Source organism: Aethalodelphis obliquidens, unplaced genomic scaffold, assembly GCF_003676395.1.
Source record: "Aethalodelphis obliquidens isolate GAN/ISIS:26980383/991018 unplaced genomic scaffold, ASM367639v1 scaffold1, whole genome shotgun sequence".
NCBI lineage: Eukaryota > Metazoa > Chordata > Mammalia > Artiodactyla > Delphinidae > Aethalodelphis > Aethalodelphis obliquidens.
In genome coordinates this window covers 54,820,941-54,841,328 of record NW_020837945.1, presented here as the reverse complement: position 1 = coordinate 54,841,328, position 20,388 = coordinate 54,820,941, and positions in this window count along the sequence as shown.

Sequence of the window (20,388 nt, the reverse complement as noted above, 5' to 3'; positions counted from 1 at the left end):
CACACATATATATACATATGTGTATGTGTACACACACCTATTTATGTATCTGAAACAAAAGTTTCACAAAATAATACTCACCCTTATCACATACAGAGCTCAAATTGTTCTTTTTCATTTTAATCTAGTCTATCATAATAACTTTTTTAAAATACTGGTCTTGATCTTGGGATTTTAACCTTTTTTTTTTTGGTGCCATTTCTACTCAGTGTGGTGAAGCTCATGGATCCCTTCTTGGGCTAATGTTTTTTAATGCATAAAACAAAACTCATAGGATTACAAAGGAAATCAATTATACTGAAATACAGTCTTATGCTTGTGCCTCTGGGGGGAGAGGGGACTGTGTCCGTGGACCCAGGTTAAGAACCCCTGCACGACCAAATTGATCTCACAAACGTCTGCAAGGTACAACCTGCGGTACAGAAACTTTGGCTGTAGATAAAGCCGCAGAACACTTTGTAGTAATTAAATATTTCAGATGCTTATTATCCTGTCATGGTTTTACAGCTCTCTTTTCAGTCCCTTTCCCCATGCTTCCCCCTCCAGTGACAGCCCACCCCCCCGCGCACGCACACACACACACGCACGCACACACACACACGCAGATCTTAGGTCACGTATCTGAAGTGAAACCAGCCCCTAGGCTACTGTGTCTGGCCCCCCTTATCTCCCCATTCCCACTCCCTGACTTCTCCTCCATCCCAGCCCCTCTGGCTGCCATCTCAGAATTATTTCAATGGCTCATTATCTCTGCAGGCCAGTGCTCACAGTAGTGGTTTTCTTGGTTTCCTTCATGGCACTGTGATCCGATAGGTGCATTCTAACCAGAATAATGGTGGAGGCCGGAGCCCTGGACATTTATTTCTCAGGCTTCAGAGAACCCTCTGTGGCAGGTGTTTCCATTTGATAGGTGGCTCTGCCACCACCCACCCCACCGCAAGGCAGCCTCTTGCCTGTCACTCCCAGGCTGCAGCTGAAGCTCTAACTTGGCTCCCCATGGCCATGCAGGGCACACGGCGTCCCTAGCCCCAAGCGGCTCAGCGAGGTCCTCTGGGAGGAGCTGTAGTTACGGCCACACTGAATTGCTCAAGTGCTTTCTTGAATGGTTTGCTGCTGTGGCTCCCCACAAAAGTGTGCGCACTTGCCTGAGGAAAGAAGGAAACAGGAAAAAGAAGAGCCTGTGTTCACTTCCTCTTTGGCCTGCGAACAAGGCAGACTGCTCTAGAATCATTCTATCAGCAGAATTTCCTGGTCCGAAATATGAATGTTTCACCAGACCCAACACTCCGAATTTTAAAAATAGACTTTCTGGGTTTTATCCTAATGTCTGTAGCCTATAGACCAAGGACTACAAAATGGTTCTTTAACCATGTTCTATGATGAGAAATGCAAACATGCAGAATAGGGCCTTGGAGGCATTCAATCCAATGACTTCATGCAGACAGGAGGGCACTGAAGCCCTGAGAGAGGATGGGACTTGCCCAAGGTCACACAGCAGGAAGAAGCAGATTGGGAACTTGAATTCTGCCCTGTTCTCCAGGGGTCTTTCTACCAGGTTTCCATGGTACATCCTGCTAAGGAGCATTCTACTGTAAAATCTATACCGTGAAAATTAATTTTTAAATTCATGCCTTACTACCTTTCCCTCAAATAGGCATTTAGCTGTTGCAAGAGCACAAGGGCCTCGTAAAATTACCCAGAAGAATTCTAAAAAAGGCAACTGAAGACAGAAGTCTTTGTTTCAAAATCTTTGTTTTTCATGAACACAACTTTTGTTTTCCTCAGATAAAATTAAATTTCTCTTTTTTCCTTCCTCGTGTTTTTCTAATTGTGCTTAGGCTTTCCTTTTAAAAATTCTCTGAAATAGTTCTTTCTTTCTATATGTTAGTCACCTTACAATGCACACTTTTTTTTTTTTGCGGTACGCGGGCCTCTCACTGCTGTGGCCTCTCCCGTTGCAGAGCACAAGCTCTGGACGCGCAGGCTCCGCGGCCATGACAATGCACACTTTTTAGCAAACAAAATTCTAAAACTTTTTTAAACTCTTAGTCCTTTTCCCTTATCCTAATTCGTTTTTCCTACGCTGTTCAATCAATTATATAATTATTTTCTCAGCTTCCAAATAGTTTGCTATTGTATGTGTTGTAGTTCACTTCTGGATGAGAAAACTCTTATTTCACACAATAGTGTTATTGCTTTTATTATTCTTCCTGTCACCGAGGGGGCAAAAGATCAAGAACCAAACAATAAGACTTTTATTTCCAGCCACTGGAGAGCTGTCTTGAAAGTTATTACAGGCCTCTGCTATTGTGTGCTTCCATCTTGGACATGCTATCCGAGATGCGTAGAATGGCAGCAGCCTTGGTCTCCTAGACCATGGAGTCTAATCCCTTCATTTCACAAAAGAAGAAACTGAGGCAACCAGGTCTTCCCAGGACCACACAGCTAGCTAGAGGCAGATACTGAACCCAACCTCAGGCCTCTGATTCTCGACACACTGTCTTTTCCACTGTCGGATAAGACTCAGGAATTCCTCCTGATCTCCTCAAGTTCATCCCAAACCAGGATTGTGGTCCTTTTGTGTTTATCTCAACAATATGGAGGAAAGAGGACGTCGTGACTCCTGGCTTAACAATAAATTTTAATACTAATTTGCATAATTTTGTTGATTAATTTCAAACTGCTCCAACTCCAACCTTCAATCCATCTTCAGAAGTTCTTCCATCTATCAGAATCTAGAAGCTGTCATCAGGATCCTGCACATGACCTTGTGTTGGCCAGAGGATGGGCTCTGGCATCAAACCCAAGCAGGTTATTAACCTTCCTCTGCCTCAGTTTCCCCATTTGTTAGATAAGGATGCTGATAGCACCTGCTCATGTTGCTGTTTTTGAGGATTAAATGAGATAATGCATGGAAAGGGCTTAATATTCATAACAGCTCAATAAATATTAACAGTTATAAGTATTATTATTTATAAATAATAAATAAATATTATATTTATTTATAAATAATATTTATAAATAAATATTATTATTAAACAGTTATAAATATTAACAGCTACCAATGAGGAAACTACTTGACAGTGTTTTAATAAAAATGTATAAACAAATGTAAAAGAAAAATTGAGTGAATCTTTATTTATTTATTTTTATTTATTTGTGTGTGTGTGTGTGTTACGCGGGCCTCTCACTGTTGTGGCCTCTCCTGTTGTGGAGCACAGGCTCCGGACACGCAGGCCCAGCAGCCCTGGCTCACTGGCCCAGCCAGTCCGCGGCATGTGGGATCCTCCCAGACTGGGGCACGAACCCGTGTCTCCTGCACCGGCAGGCGGACTCTCAACCACTGCGCCACCAGGGAAACCCTGAGTGCATCTTTAATAGTTGAGGTGCAGTAGAGATCATTGTGGGAATTGGGAAGTCCCAGCACCAGATTCAGCTCTGCCTCTAACTAACTGTGTGGCCAGAGAAAAGCAGGCTCATCTCTCTGAATTTTTTAATCAACAAGTCTAATTCTAATCTCTAAATGGGAGAAAAGGACTCCCTGAGAAGTATGATTTAATGGACTCAAAATCTGTCAGAGTAACACCATCTCAAGCCAGAAGAAGGTGAACCTCTGCCAACAAACATCGTCCTCTCTACAGCAAGGAAGCTGGTTCCTTGGTCCACCTACATGACAGAAGCAATTGCTGGGACATTGCTCTGAAGCACCCTGTCCCCAAAGCAACCCAGAAATAATTCCATCCTTGCCTTTGCGTAAGCCACCTGCCTGAGCTCAAGCCAGAGAAGAGAGCAGATGAACAATGAATGTCACAGCAATTAGTTTTGGCAATTAGGCAGCCAATTAGTTCTGCTGCATGGAGAATGGGAAGAGAAAGTAAATCAGTGCTGAGAGGTGACAGGGAAATATGATTAGGACATCAGTTTCCAGTGACACCCAGGTGGAAAGGCGTGCAGCAGGGGCCCAACCTCCCCTTTCCCATCGCTGCCATGACAAAGGAGGGTGCTTTCCAGAGACCTTGGAAACAGCTTTGTGTGGAAGGAGCTTCCAGCCCACAGTTCTCTTCTGTTTCTCAGGGTCACCTCACACCTCCCAGTGTTGTTCACTCCACGCTGCCAGCGTTCACTTCAAGCTACAGCTCTTGCTGGTTTCTCACCAGGAATTCTGCCCACGATATTAAATAAATGGAGCAGTAGATTCCTGGGGGTTGTCTTCTCTTAGCTGAAAATGTGTTTGATTTTTGGTTTGTTATTTTTTTTGTTTCACGTTTGCTTATTTGTTTTAATAGCTTTGGTAGTTCTTCTCTAGAACTAATTCCACGTTTTGCTTGGAGTGGGTCAGAGGGAGATTTTGCATAATTGTATCATATGATGAAGGGGAAAAAAACAGCTTTAAAACCAAAGACCTGGGCTTGGATTCCACCTCTGCTTCTTGCCAGACTCTGAACTTTAGTTTCCTCAGCTACAAAAGGGGCATAATAATTCGGTTGCCAGTAAAAATGTATGGCATTTTGGTAGCTGTTCTCCAAGGACAAGTTCACTTCACATTTTGGGGGAAGGGGCATACTTACATTAAAAATTACTTGCTTTTATCTGAAATTTGTATTTAACTGGCATTCTCTATCTTATTTACTAAATCTAATAACCCTAGGTAATAATAATAATACCTAACTCAGAGAGTTACTGTGAAGATTAAGTCAACACTGTATTAAAACCCTTCCCAGTGAGCCTAGTAGGGAAGTTAAGGAAGAACTGAGTTATTTCCTTTTCCCTGCTCTCTGCCATTGTCATCTGAAAGGCTGGACTTGTTCTACTGAACCCATGAGAACAGAGCCATACCAGCAGCCACAAGGTTTGACACAAGACGAGAAAAAAGCCTTAGTAGTGCGTTGCCTCTGGCACGGGGTTGAAGCTCAGGCTGGAATATGCCTTGAAGAGGAGAATGGAGTGGCAGAGCAGTGGCTGAAGTTGACCCTCAGGTAGGGCCCTTCCTACCCTGAGATTCTGAGCTGGTATTTCCAAGCTGCTTTTCCCATTAATAAGAACTGAAATCAGCTTAGGAGGAGACAGAGTGGAATCAGAAGTGTGGTGACCCAAACACAAGAGCACTTTCTAAACGGTACTTAGGAAAAGTCAGGGATGGACTCTGGTGGCAGACTTCACACTTGGCAGTCCTCAGTTAATGTTCTGAGGACCCAGCTAATCAAAGGCACCTTAAGGGTTTGTGAAGCATGAAGCTTATACAATTACAAGAGCCCTCTTTAAGGAAAAACAATGATGCAGATTTACAAATACAAAATTAGGCATGGAAGTGAATATTTACTTTGAATGAGAAAATAGGTAATGACAAATTTCAGGAGCACTGGAGAATCAAGTCCCTTTCTTCTGAGATCTTTTCAGGCAGTTTACCAGAAATGCTGACATAGAAATTCTTCTGATTGTCACGCGGCTCTTCTCTCCACCTGGAACGCTCTTCAGAGCCCAGCAACTCAGGTTCTCACTGGGCCCAGGTAAGTGAGGGGAACTGCAGCTTACACTTTACTAGGTTCCTGGTGTATCTTCTCCTGCACCCAACTGAATGCTTTTATAACTGTACTTACTACACATGTGATATTGTAAGAGTGCCAATGGAGAACTAAAAACAACTGGGGGGATCTTTCATAATCCCACCATCTTAATCAACCGCCTTTTTCCTCTGTCCATATTCCTTTTTCAGTCCATGCTCATATATACACAACGTGTGTATTTGGAATCATGATACAGATACAATTTCATATTCTTTTTCCCTTAACATGCCATCATTTCCCTATGGTGCTCCATTGTCTTAATCAACGTGATACTTCCAGGATGTGGAATTATCCACTGTCCGCCATTGTTAGAAATTCATATTATACAAACAAGAATGATGAAGATGGGAATGGAATTTTACCCTGACTATGAACAGTTCTAACATCCAAAAAAAATATTTTAAAGGAAGACCCTTGTAACATTGTAATTCACAGAGGCAAAAATAATCTGTCAATTTAAAAAGAAAAATCAGTCAAACCAATTATTAGGTGTGGGCAGATAAAGAAACTATAAGCAGGTTGGATTTCCACTTTTCAACTAATTTCTTCAGATAAGCAATTGAAAATCCAGTGCGAATGACCCTTCTTAATGTGTTATTGAATAGAATAAATAGAGATTGCCAGGTGACTGGGAACATTTTTTTTTTGTAAGGGGTATTTCCTAATGGAAAGTGTTTCTACCAAAGTCACACCTTGCCAATTCTAGGGAAATAATTTAATTATGCCATTTAGAATAGAAATTATTTCACGAAACACTGTGAGGACCCTCTCTCTGAGAAATTCTGAACAAAACATTTCCATAGGCTCAGTAGTTTTGCCTTCCTGGGTGGAAATTAGGAGCTGAACACAATGATTCATAACTTCATGGAACAGTTGCTGTGGGTGGACTCATGTCACTCACATCTCCCTTTACACCCATGGCTACACCTTCTAACCTTTTACTTCTCAGCTTCTCAGTGGGGTGCAGCAACCAAACCACCCTTTAGGGGGTTGACTTTTTAAAATTCCAACATAAAAACCTTGGGTAATAAAGAAGTGGCAGAAGAATCAAAAGCTCCTATTCTAAATTCTCTGAGTGTCATAATAGGTGGCAAGATCAGGGTCTGAAATTGTTGTTTCTGTGGTTGGGAACTGTCTCCACAGCCCATCCGATTCATAAGTAACGTGATTACAGCTCATCACAAGTCTCTTGCAGCATTATACCAAAGATGGGTCTAAGCTACTAAAATTAGGCCTAAGTCATTTTTAGAATGAACCTGCACATTAACTGGCATGATTCACTTTATTTGGGGGTTCCTAATATATCAAAGTTTGTTACAAAGGTCCCCTATGAGAATTTAAATCTGTTATCTCTCATGTTCTCATGTGAAGGGCAGGATAAGGGTCTGAGAGCGTCTGAGAACATCTGAGCAGAGGCCAGGTCTCCATTTCAGCTGAAGGATATATATATATATAAAAAACATCCCCTCAGACTTTATGGCTTTAGTGCCTTGTAATGAAAGGTGAGATTTGGGGGGTAACTACGAAGAAGTGATTTCACAGAGTCTCCTAATGTATTAATCTCCCTTCTGCATCAGTGACTCACCTGATGTCACAGGGATGGCGACGATCAAAGGGTTTCTGCCTGGCAAAGACAAACATGTGTACATTTATTTTTTTTTTCTAATTTTATAAAAGCCAATGTCTATGTGAACCAAAAACAGGGACTGACATTCTGACCAGCCAATTTTCTCCCTGACGCTTTTGTAAAATGAAATTTTCTTTGCTTCCTATTTTTATGCGGTCTTCTAGTGTTGCTGGCACGGGTAACAATCACACTTGGCGCTTCTGTCGGGCTTTTCATCCAAAGATTTCAAAGTGCTCCACAACAGGATTTCATCCTCACTGCAGGGCAGGGAGGAAGGTCAGCTGCATTTTGCCTAGTGAGCAGATAGGATGCTGAGAGGTGACGTGACTTATATGCCTGCCCTGCAAAGTTGCAGGGGCAGAACAGAGTGAGAGCCAGTCTTCCCAATCCCTATCTCCATCTGCTGTTCACTTGTCCGAACTGATGTAGTCTCTTTTTCGAAGGGTTGAACACTAGATCCAGCGAGACACATTATGAACCGCTTGTTAAGGGTTTTCCTATAAAGCCACCATGCCAAGGTGACCGACCTCAAGGAGAAACTAGAAGCCCAAATCCAAAGAGGTTGGATTTGTTTTGAGAACTAGTTTTCAGACTTTAAGAACTTGGACAGATAAGCCTAAAAAGTGAGTGCAAATCTCCTGAGTAAAAAATGGCTACCAGATTTCAATACTTGAAAATATCAAAGTATTGGCAAGAAAGTCAAGCAACAAGAATCTTATACTCTGCAGTTGGGAATGTAATTAGTACAACCACACAGGAAAACAATTTAGCAATAGCTTATAAAATTGAATATGAACATACACTTCAGCCCAGCCATTCGATTACTGTGTATATATACCTGTATGTACAGGTATATGTATAATATATATAATTCATGAAATGAAATATTATCCAGGGGTGAAGATGAATGAATCACATACTCCCATAAAAGATGGATAAATCTTATATATAGTACTTAATGGGGGAAAAAAGCGAGACTGAGAAGATAAGTTAAAAGATGAATCTATTTTTGTAAAGCTCAAAAATATGAAAACTAAACATATGGTTAGAGGTACAAACATATACAGGATCAAACGGTTTTTTCAAAAAAAAACAAGGGGATGATAAAGGCAAAAGCAGGTGGTAGCTACATCTTGGGAAAGACAGGAATCTGAGATTGCGGAGCATATTAGTCAGGGTTCTCCAGAGAAACAGAACCAATCATATACGTATAGGAAGAGATTTATTATAAGGAATTGGCTCATGATATGATGGAAGCTGGGAAGTCCTGTGATCTGCCATCTGCCATCTGCCAGCTGGAGACCCAGGAAAGTCAGTGGTGTAGTTCCAGTCCAAAGGCCTGAGAACCAGGGGAGCCGATGGGGTAAATCCCAGTCCAAGGGGAGGAGAAGACCCATGTCCCAGCTCCACAGGCAGGCAGGAAGCAAAGGGGACACATTTTTCCTTCCTCCACTTTTTTGTTTTATTCAGGCCCTAAACAGATTGGATAATTCCCACCCACACAGAAGAGGGCAATCTACTAAGTCCACCAATTCAAATGCTATCTCATCTAGAAACACCTTCACAGACATACTCGGGTATAATGTTTAATCTGGGCCACCCCAGGGCACAGTCAAGTTGACACACAATAGCCATCACAGGGAGGAACACTGAGTAGTTAGTATGTTTTAGTTCTTAGGTTGGGTGGTTAATTCATGTGATTTTGTTTTACCATTTTTCTTCAAAACTACATATATATTACACATATTCTTTTCAAATATTACAAAATAATTGTAGTCTGATGAGCTGAGTTAAAAAAAATAGACTTTTAAAGGAAAGCGTAGACCTCTCCCAAGTGTTGTATGTGTGCCCATGCATGTGTGCAGAATTTGATACACTGTCATTAACATCTAAGGTTTTAAGGGTATTTTTAAAAATAAATTTATTTATTTATTTTTGGCTGCACTGGGTCTTCATTGTTGCGCCTGGGCTTTCTCTAGTTGCGACGAGGTGGGGGGCTACTTTTCATTGCGGTGCGCGGGCTTCGCACTGCGGTGGCTTCTCTTGTTGCGGAGCACGGGATATAGGCGCGCGGGCTTCAGCAGCTGTGACCCACAGGCTTAGTTGCTCCTCGGCATGTGGGATCTTCCCAGACCAGGGCTCAAACCCCTGTCCCCTGCATTGGCAAGTGCATTCTTAACCACTGTGCCACCAGGGAAGTTTTAAGGGTATTTAAAAAACGTCTATCTAATATTTAATCAGGAAAAGTATTTGAAACAAGTATGACATAAAAAGAGTTATTATAGTTAGACTGTAAGGAATTCATATAAACTGAGAAGCAAGATATGAAATACAAAATCTGAGAAACTATATGAACAAACAATTTACAAAAAAGTTCAAATGAGAAAGATATGAAAGAGGTTTAAGCTTTATTAACAAACAAAGAAATGTAGATTGTTTAGAGTAACTTTTTTTTAACCTGTAACATTGATGAAGGTTGAAAAAATTCTCAGTGCTGGCAGGAGTTGAGTGGGGCAGGTGTAAACACTGCTGATGTACAACCTTTTCTGGAAGCATTTTGGAGATAGGATTCAGTAGCATTAACTAAGCCCATAACTTTTCACCCAGTTCGGTCCTGGAAACCTTTGCAAGAGAAATCATTAGGAAACCAAAGATGTTCAATGCAACATTACCTTTAACAGAAAAAAATTTAGCCTAAATGCTGAACAATAGGAGAATGGTTAAATAAAGTATAACACATCCTCAGTGGAAATTATACAACAATTAGCAATGATCTTTTCAAAAAGTATTTACTGATATGGTAGAATGCTCATGCTAAGTGAAAATCAGGACACAGAATTATTTGTACTGCACAATTTAGATTTGTAAAATATACGTATACACACACACACACACACACACACACACACACACACACAGAAAAATGCATGGAACGTGCCAAAAGGTTTAAATAGTGATCTCTGCATTATGGACTTGTGTGGTTTTTAGTTTCTCTTTTATTTCCTTCCATGGTTTCTAAATTTTCTAGTTTAATAATAAAATATAATATTTTTGAGATAATAGAAAGTATCTGCAATAGAGAAACAGGCATTTCCTGTAGCATAATGGTGTTGGGTCATAAAGTGTCTATTGTAGTGTGATCAACTCACATGTTTCAGCAAAGAAAATGTATCACATCCTGGGAACCCTCTCAGCCCAGGCAAAAGCAGGACAGTTGGTCATCCTATTTTTGGCTTAAAAAAAATCACTGGAGTGGAAAGATTTCCCAACTGTGAACTGCAAAAGTAGTCTTGATAATTCCTTGAGTCTTCCTATAGATAGAAGTGGCTATTTTGACCTTGCATTATTTATGAAGATTTTTAAATAAGTCACATCTTAAAGAGCTTGTTGAAAGCAGAGCAGATTGCATAAATGCTAAATAGGCTGGTTAAGCTACATTATACAAGCTCTGAATGCTTACCCAAATAGGTCAGGTTAACTACCTCTTGTCTCTGGGAAGAGAAGCCTATTTATCTCTCTTTTCAATTTTTTTGTGCTGTGCACATTCTTTCCTTTGGCAAGAGTGGGAGTGGCAGGTGTATCATGTCACCAGAGGAAAACTGAGCTCCAGGGAGTCAGCTCAGAGGGTGAAGTGTACTCCCAGTTAGGGCTAAAGCCCTCTGGAAGAACAACAGTTAGGGCTAAAGCCCTCTGGAAGAACAACAGTTAGGGCTAAAGCCCTCTGGAAGGCAGTCTGGTTAGACTGCCTTTACCTGCCTTTCTTACATGATCAGGACAAATCCCCTCCCTTGCTAAATCTACAGGAAGTTTTTCTACATCTTTGCTTAGGAAGCATCTCAAAAATATGATAGAACTAGGATACTGTGTGTGCCAACAGCCATCTCTTGTCACAGAGGAGAGCTCAGGGAGTGGCAGGGCTGCCAGGTGCCTGTGTGTGAGTCATGCCTTTGTACCTTTGGGTGATCAGTTAGCCACTCTCCGTGCCTCAGTGTTCTCACATATAAAATAGGGATGCTAATAGCACCTACCTCATAGTGTTTGAGGATTACATACATTCATAGCTAATAAGAGCTTGGAGCCGTGCTTGGAGATGGACGAGCATGGGGTTTATTAGAGAATGCTCTTAAAATCCTCAGCTGGTGTAGCTAAAGGAAGGAAGCAGAACTGAGCAGAGTGAGACATTGAACTGTGATGAAATCTTGACAGAGCCTCGGTGGGGACCCTCCAGATCTGTCCTGAGTTGGGGTGAGAGGGCAGTTCGCCTTGAGAGCCCTGCAGTCAATCAAATGAGGACCACCCCAAGAAGAGGGCATGACCCTGGTGTGGCAGCCTTGTGTCACCTCTCAGGTCTCCTCCCACAGACCCAGGACTGGGATCTGAAATCCATCAGGATGCTAAGGCAGGTCTCTTCCTGATCTGATGGCTGATTTTGTCTGGAGAAATCCCAATGGCTTTGCTGAAGTTTTCTTAAATTTCACAGGGTCTAGGATGCTTCCACCCAGCTTTCTGTCCCTCTCTCCTGTACTCAGGATCTGATTCCTTAAAATTTGTGTTGAATTCTGTGATATGCAACTCCAATCCCCCTTTAGGAACAAATTTTAAAGTTAGCTTTAAAAAAATACACTTTAATTTTATTTTTTGAATACATAAAACTATGTGATTTGAAAGCCAACACTTAAAATACTAAACAAACAAACACAAACAAGAAGCATACTTAGATAATTCAGATGTCCACCCCAAAAATGCAGAAAACAGGGTAGAGGAATTGTTCTAGACTAAAAGAGACTAAAGAAACATGGTGACCAATTGGTTCAGGGGAAAGAAATCTAGCTATAACTAGATACAAAAAAACCAATGTGCCAAAATGCTAGCAACTGTTGATCTAGGTAAAGAACATTGTATTAGTCTTTGAGTCTTTCTGTGGACTTTGATAGTTTTCAAAACTATAAATTCAGGGGAAAAGTAAGAAATTGCTCCGTGCTGAAGTGTCTGGCACTTGGGTTCTTATTTGTTGAGTTGGCCAAAAAGTTCGTTCGGGTTTTTCTGTAACACCTACCTTTTTGGCCAACCCAATATCTGCAAAGATGTTAAAACAAAAGGTGAACAACATGGTCTGAAGGGGAACGAATAAGTCAAACACTAAAAACACACCCTAATTTCTTATAAGTCAAGCAGGAATTAGTAGAGGGAGATCTCTGGGTTTTAATATAAAACACCCTTTAATTCTCAATGAAATTTTAGAGGAATTAAATGCATGATGTGTGAGCACTTAGAAAGGACACGACCATTAGGAGACTACATATGTTATGAAGAATAAGTCATGCAAAATACACCTTTCCCAGTGGGGAATATCAAAGATACAATTTAATTGCAACAAAGTATTTGAAAAAGTCAATCATATTGGTATCATGATTAACATGGAAAAATATAAACTGGGTTATCAGCTAAGCTTTCCTTCCCATTCTTCATTCCTTCATCCCTTCACTCATTCATTCAGTATGTGTTCAGCACTGTGGTAGACAACCACCCTATTAGAATGAATGAACACATTACTGTTAACTCAGGCTTAAAGAAATTTCTAAATATGTTTCTAAAGTGTAGCCTAGGACCCAAAGCATCAGAATCACATGTGGTGCTTGTTAGAAATGCACATGTGAAGTCCCATCCCACACTTACTGAATCAAAATTTCCATAAATGAGACTTGGTCATCTGCATGTTTAACAAATGTCCCAGATAATTCTTTTGTACATTAACATTTGAGAGCCACTCTAAAGTTCTCTGCCCTCTTTCCTAAAACCCTAAACATATTAATCAGTAAGTTAGGTGAATTCCAACATAAATTTTGTCTATCAAATTAATAGATGACTGAAAGTGGGAGGAAAAACGGATAAACCATTTTAAAGAATCAAACTTGAAAAAGACCTTGACAAAGGAGAAAGGTGGAATGCAATTAACGATATACAATTTAATAGGGTTAAATGTTAAGTTCTGCATCTGAGTTCAAAGAATCAACTACTTAAATACAAGGTAGAAAAGCTCTGGATTGACAGCAGTTCACTTGAAAAAGATTTAAAGTTCAATGAGAGTCAAAAATATAGTATTATTTTTAAAAAATGAATACAAATTTTAGGATACATTAATAGAAACTGAAATTAAGGAAGGGGGGAGGGTTGCACCCATCATATTTTGCACTGGCAGAGCACATCAATTTCAAAATATTTAAATACCTGTTTTTTAAAAAGTCATTGTCAAACTAGAGTTTGTCCAAGGGAAGGTGACTAGGTAGTAAACTGTCTTAAACCCACATCATATGAAGACTCAATTAAGAAATAGAATATGTTTCACATAGAAAAGGGAAAATTTACTTCTTCATGATAGCTGACTTTGTAGGGTTGAAAGGCTATCAGCTGAGGAAAGAATTGATTTTTTTTGTATGGTTCTACAGGAAAAACCTGGGAACATTGGGGCAAACTTATAGGAAAGTTATTTTTGGTATAATGTAAGAAAGAATTATCTAAGAGTTGGAGGGCTCTATATATGGTATTATCTGTTCCCTTTAGAGATAGTGAGTTCCAGAAGTAGTTTAAAATGTCTGTCAGAGACATTGTGGAGAGGATTCCAATTAATCACTCAATCAACAAAAGGAGGCCTTGCTCGGACCAATAGTGATGGTGGGCTGGGAACTGAGTATGGTCAACTCAATGTTCTGTAACTGAGATACAAAAAAAAAAAGTAACAAAAAGAAAAATAAATAAGAAAGAATACCTGCATTACCTATGTGGTCCTTTCAAACAAAGTTTTTGTTCTTTAAATTTCTATATAATTTTATCCAGATTTCTGGTGTCAATGAAAGGGCTTTAGATCTTTATCTTGTTATATCAGCTGTGCCTCATTCTAAAGGAATCCATTTCTGACATCTTTTAGAGGGGCTGTTTTGGAGAAGGCAAGAGTGAGAGTGTCCATGACACACTTCCACAGTCTCCTGCAGAGGAAACCTGACCCAGGTGAATCCTTCAACTGATGTGATTTTAATCCTTAAGCTGTGGTACTCCTCTGACACAACAACAGCCAACCTCCCCAGAAGTGGGAACTGAACTCAAGGGCAAACAACATGTAGGCTGGCTGGTGCTCTATGAGGTAGCTTGGCACAAAATCTATGTCAAAATAGGGATAATGGTGATTAAATGAAGGAATTACTTTCCCTCTTTGGAGAGTTTTACATGTAATACGCAAATTGGTTTGAGCATTTGAAAGATGGAGCAGAAGAAAAGATACCCAGAAAGAGAGTCGGCTGGAAAGGATATGAAAGACTACTGGATATACTAAAATTATTAGAAGGCAAATGCAATAAGAAAGAAGAAAGCAAAAGATATATAAAGGAATGGAGAGCATGGTTGGCTGGTGGCAGTAAGAACTGTCAAAGCAGTCATATAGACCCTAGATGGGGTTATCTTAAGGGCAGAGGATGAAGCATTCACCTGCTGAGGTGATGTCAAGATAATTCATTTTCTAGAGCCATCCTGGAATTTTTTTTTTTTTAGCTTGCTCTGTTCTTTGAACAACATTCCAATTTCCAACATTTTGTTGTGCAGTTCTTGCTATTGTCCTTGTTTCTATGTAAATCCTATACAATACTTCTCTGACCTTTCCACTTAACTAAAGAAAAGAAAATCCTGTGTACTACTAGCAGTCTGGGACACAGCCCAAGCAGCTTATCACAAGTTCAACATTTCTTTGCAGTCTCTTGTTATTTTTATCTTTAAAATTTCATGAGAAATTTGCATTCTCCTCAAGAGATCTGTACTGGTTTTTATATAAAAATAATGTTTAATCCATTAATTTAAATTAACAACTTAAGGAGATGTGCCACAATTTTTTTCAGTTGCTTTCCGTAAACTCCTGGCCAGTAACTCATGTGATCCTCGGAGGTGTGGTGACCTCAGTTTGAGAAACATGGTTGTATGATAAACTAACACTACTTGTGGTTATCTGAGTGACTGTTCCCTGAAGATTCTAACAGATGCTTTTAGGGAATATTTTTCTATTTTTTTAGAGTTGACAGTGAAAGTTTACAATTTACTAATTGAGCTGTCTTGCTAAGGATATTAGTTTGCATCTGGGTTTGGTTTGGTTTGGTTTTTGTTTTATTTACTTATTTATTTTATTGAAGTATAGTTGATTTACAAGGTTTCAGGTGTACAGCAAAGTGATTCAGTTATATATATATATATGTGTGTTTGTGTATATATATATATATATATATATATACACACACATACAGACACACACACACACACACACACACATATATATATTCTTTTTCAGATTGTTTTCCATTATAGGTTATTAGAAGATATTGAATATAGTTCCCTGTGCTATAAAGTAGGTCCTTGTTGGTTATCTATTTTATATATAGTTGTGTGTATCTGTTAATCAAATGCTTTTAGAGATATATTAATGTGTGTGTGTGTGTGTGTGTGTGAGCCAAAACCCCAGAACCTCTTCTGAATCACAAAAGCCAAGACAGGCAGCACTGCAGATGTTTTAAATACTTGTTAATTTATAATAAAATTAACCACAGCCTATAGAAAAATGGAATTTTAAAGTTTAAACCCAAAAATGTTTATTTGTAGACATTTTTATATCTTCCTATATATTAAAAGTAACTATATTTTGTTGTCTTTCTTTAGTCAGTGTTGTTTTCCCCACGTTACAGTAGCCCTGAAGAAAGTCCATCTTCTTTCACGTAAACCTTACTGAAGAAATAATAGGAAGAAAAAAGGAGAGAAAGCTGTGGAATGAGAAACACAAAGAGAATCAAAGATAAGATTAGACCTAAAACTTGGTCAAGGTGTAGAGTTGCATGCAGAGTAATTTTTCTATTACATTTTCTTTAAAAATTAATTATGTTAAAATTTAAGTGTTTTATATGCTAAAATATCATTGGCAGTTATTACATGTTATTTATTAAAACCCTAATAAGAATTACATTTTTAAATTAAATATTGACTCCCAATAAACTAAACTTAATAAGTAAGCCTAATATTAATGGTGAAGGATTACAGGAGAGAAAGACAATCGTTAAAAGTTTCATACATAAATAATGCGTTCAAAGATTATGATTTTCCAAGCCACTTTTTTTTTCCCATTACTAGTGTGTACGTTCTCTAGAAACTGGTTTGTTCTTCCCAGGCACTATTATGTCCAGTGACATTTACTGAGAACCCACTAGGGACTGTACACACCAGTTTAGTTCAAAAGCCCTTACTGGACAGTAATATCTGTCGGACACAGTGAGGCAAGAACACTAAGACTGGCCCTGCCTCCAGAAGCTCACAGCCTGGAGACAGGGAGGGATGTGTAAACACATCATTACAGTGAAGCGTGATGCGTGCAAGAGGGGAATGTGTACAGGCCATCAAGGCAGGAGGCTCAGAAGAATCTCCGCAGACATGAGGGTCCCTAGGTAGGACTTTGACAGCTGAATATCAGAGAGGAGGATTCCAAGCAGAAGTACGCAGTGTGTGCAGAGGTGTAAAGCAACATGGGGTGTTACAGGAACAGCGATTATTTCAGTGTAACTGGGAGAGGTTAGAGGAAATGAATCACAGCTTGAGTAAGAAAGGAAATGGGATCAAAGCTAGATTTGTAATTTCTTCTCTCTGCGTGACCTTAGGCAAATTACCTGACCTCTATGAGCTTGTTTCGTCGTTTACAAAATTTATTCTTAGAGTCATTGTGAAAATCAAATGAGATAAGGCAGTTTAAGATTACGGGCAAGGACTGGTCCTGAGCACTCAAAGAAGACTAGTTGCTCATGGCGTTTGTGGAGTTTGATACAATTAAACACAAGAAGGGGGATACCAGGCCCATGACCATACACGACCACCTCAAATTCCCTGCTATGCCAATGTCTGTAAACTGGCAACAGCACAAAGACAGAACTTTGGTGTGTGCATGTGTGTGTGTGTGTGTGTGTGTGTGTGTGCATGTGTGTGTGTTGAGACAGAGAGAGAGAGAGAGAGAGAGAGAAAGAGAGAGAGACGAAGACAGAGATCGACCCTGGGAAGCAGGAATTCATTCCACCTGTGTCTTCTGCTCTCTGACACCTACCAGATGATTATACTTCATCCACTTTCATAATAAAATAAGTGTGTTAGTACTGCCCCTTTTCTTCTCATCCTAACACCTGTCCTGGACAACCATGGAGCTTGTAGGAACTGTACATGTTCCTCCCCCACTCCTTCAGAAATCCACTAGAGTATGGCAAAAGAACACCCGTATGTTGATGCCCATTAGAGTGAAATACAATACACTTCTCTAAAAACCACTTGATTGAGGGTTTTTTAAAATTATTATTATAATAATCTTTTTATTTAATTTATTTATTTTTGGCTGCGCTGGTCTTCTCTGCAGCGCACTGGCTTTCTCTAGTTGCAGCAAGCAGGGGCTTCTCTTGTTGCGGAGCACAGGCTCTAGGCGTGCGAGCTTCAGTAGTTGTGGCATGTGGGCTCAGTAGTTGTGGCATACGGGCTTAGTTGCTCTGCAGCATGTGGGATCTTCCCGGACCAGGGCTCCAACTGTGTCCATCCCCTGCATTAGCAGGCAGATTCTTAACCACTGCACCACCAGGGAAGTCCTTGATTGAGGTTTGATTGTTATACAAAAAGCTGTAGGTAGTTTGTGTATACCACTTTATGAGTTGGAGATACGTATATATCCATGAAACCATCACCACAATCTATGTCATAGATATATTCATCACCTCTAAAAGTTTCCTCCTGCCCTCTCGCTTATTATTTTTAATTTTTTGTAATAACATGTAACAGCTACCATGTTAGCAAATTTTTAAGTATATAATACAGTATTGTACACTGTAAGCATTTTGTTGTACAGTGGATCTCTAGGACTTGTTTATCTTGTATAACTGAAACTTTGTACCCTTAGACGACCCCTCCCCATTTCTGTCTTCCCTCAGCACCAGCAACCACCATTTTACTCTCAGTTTGACTTTTTTAGATTCCTCATATAAATGGTATCATGCATTATTTGTCCTTCTGTGTCTGGCTTATTTCACTTAGCATAATGTCCTCCTGGTTCATCCACATTGTCACAAATGGCAGGATTCTCTTTTTTTAAAGGCTGAAAAATATTCCACTGTGTGTATATACCACATTTTCTTTATCTTTTCATCTGTTGATGGACATTTAAGTTGTACCCATCCCTTGGCTATTGTGAATAATGCTGCAATGAACGTGGGAGTGCAGGACCTCTCTGAGACCCTGATCTTAATTCCTTTGAGAATATACCCAGAAGTGGGATTGCTGGATCATATAATATTTTATTTTTAATATATTTATTTATTTTTTTTCTGTACGCGGGCTTCTCACTGTCGTGGCCTCTCCCTTTGCGGAGCACAGGCTCCGGACGCGCAGGCTCAGTGGCATGGCTCACGGGCCCAGCTGCTCCGCGGCATGTGGAATCTTCCTGGATCGGGGCACGAACCCATGTCCCCTGCATCGGCAGGCGGACTCTCAACAACTGGGCCACCAGGGAAGCCCTATTTTTAATTTTTTGAGGAAACTCCAAACTTTAATTTCCATAGTGGTTGCACAAATTTACATTCCCACCGTGTACAGGGTTCTTTTTCTCCACAATATGCTCAATAAAAGTCCTCACATCAAAGCCCAACCGGACATCTTTCTAGTTTTTGATAGGATATAGGCGCTGGGAATTCATTTATCTGAAAATCAATTTCCTCAAACATTGCCCCCAAGCTTGTATGCCCTCCTCTGCTCCCAGTGCTGGTCAATAATAGCATCATCATACAACTAGAGCCCATGCTAGAAGCTTGCAAGTCATTCTTCATCCTTCCTGTCCTTTACCACCCACATTCAGTCAATCACCAAGTCCTAGTAAATCTAACTCCAAATCATCAAGCTTGTGTTCTTCCTTCCACTTCTGCTGTGGCTTCCTCAGGTCAGGTCCTTATTATTTCTATGTTCTCACGAGACTTAATTGCAAAAGCCTTCTCACTGGACTTCATACATCCAGAAGGGCCGTCCCACATGGTGGCAGAGATGTAACATTACACATTTCTGCTTAAAATCCTTTCAGGGCACATTATTGTCTACAAAAGGAAGTCAAAATAGAGTGGCCATGGTCCTCCCTGTTCTGACCCTGCCTCCTTCTTTAAGTTATCTCCCACCATACAACCCTTCGCATTTTGTGCTCTGATTATACCAAGTTCCTGGTAAAACTCTTCCAAGACTTCACACCTTCACACCTGCAATCTCCTCTCCTTTGCTACTCAGAGTGTGGTCCATGGACCAGCAGCATCAGCATCACCCAGGAGCTTATTACTGAAACAGAATCCACATTTTAACAAAATTTCCAGGCGATTCTTATTCACATTTTAGAGTACTGCCTAGAATGCTTTTTCCACCTACTTTGCCCATCTCACTGGTTCTCACCTTAGAACCCGTTTTTAATATATTTTTAAAAAGTAACCTGCTTTTTACTATCTTGCAACAAATGTCATGGGTAACATAAAACTCATAATTTTAAAAAATCCAAAATAATACTTTAACTATAATAGGAAAAAAATGCAAGTAGTACAGAATAAAATATGTGTTTCTGTATGTAAATGCTTGGGCACAACTACACTCAAAGACATAACAAATGTTTGCCTAGAACCACTGGGGATTGAGAGATACAAATGGACCAATTCAGGTGTATTGTATCGGCAAAACAAATACCATGATCAATGAGACAGTCAGTGATGTGACTTTTCAGGATGGTGATTGACTCTTGACAAAATTCCAAAAAGAACAGAATGCAATCTTTGACTCATAGAGATTCATATTCCTGGAAATGCAATTTTTATTAAAACCGTGCAAAGTGTACTTTGTGTTTATATATGACATGAGTTGGATTTTAGGCTCAGATAATTATAACCAAATTTTCACCCAGATAAATGTCTGGCAGGACACTCAAACATCACGTTGGCTGCAGGATTGTTCTTTGCAATATAGGACCAAACCATGTATAGCAGGACATCTAGAATCTCTGGCCTTCATCCACTAAATGCCTCCCATCAGTGACCACCAGTAACACCCCCTAAGATTCTCAAACTCCTGGAAGGAGCAATACCTGTCCTGCTGAGAACGGCTGGTCAGCTTAATCCAGTCTAGACC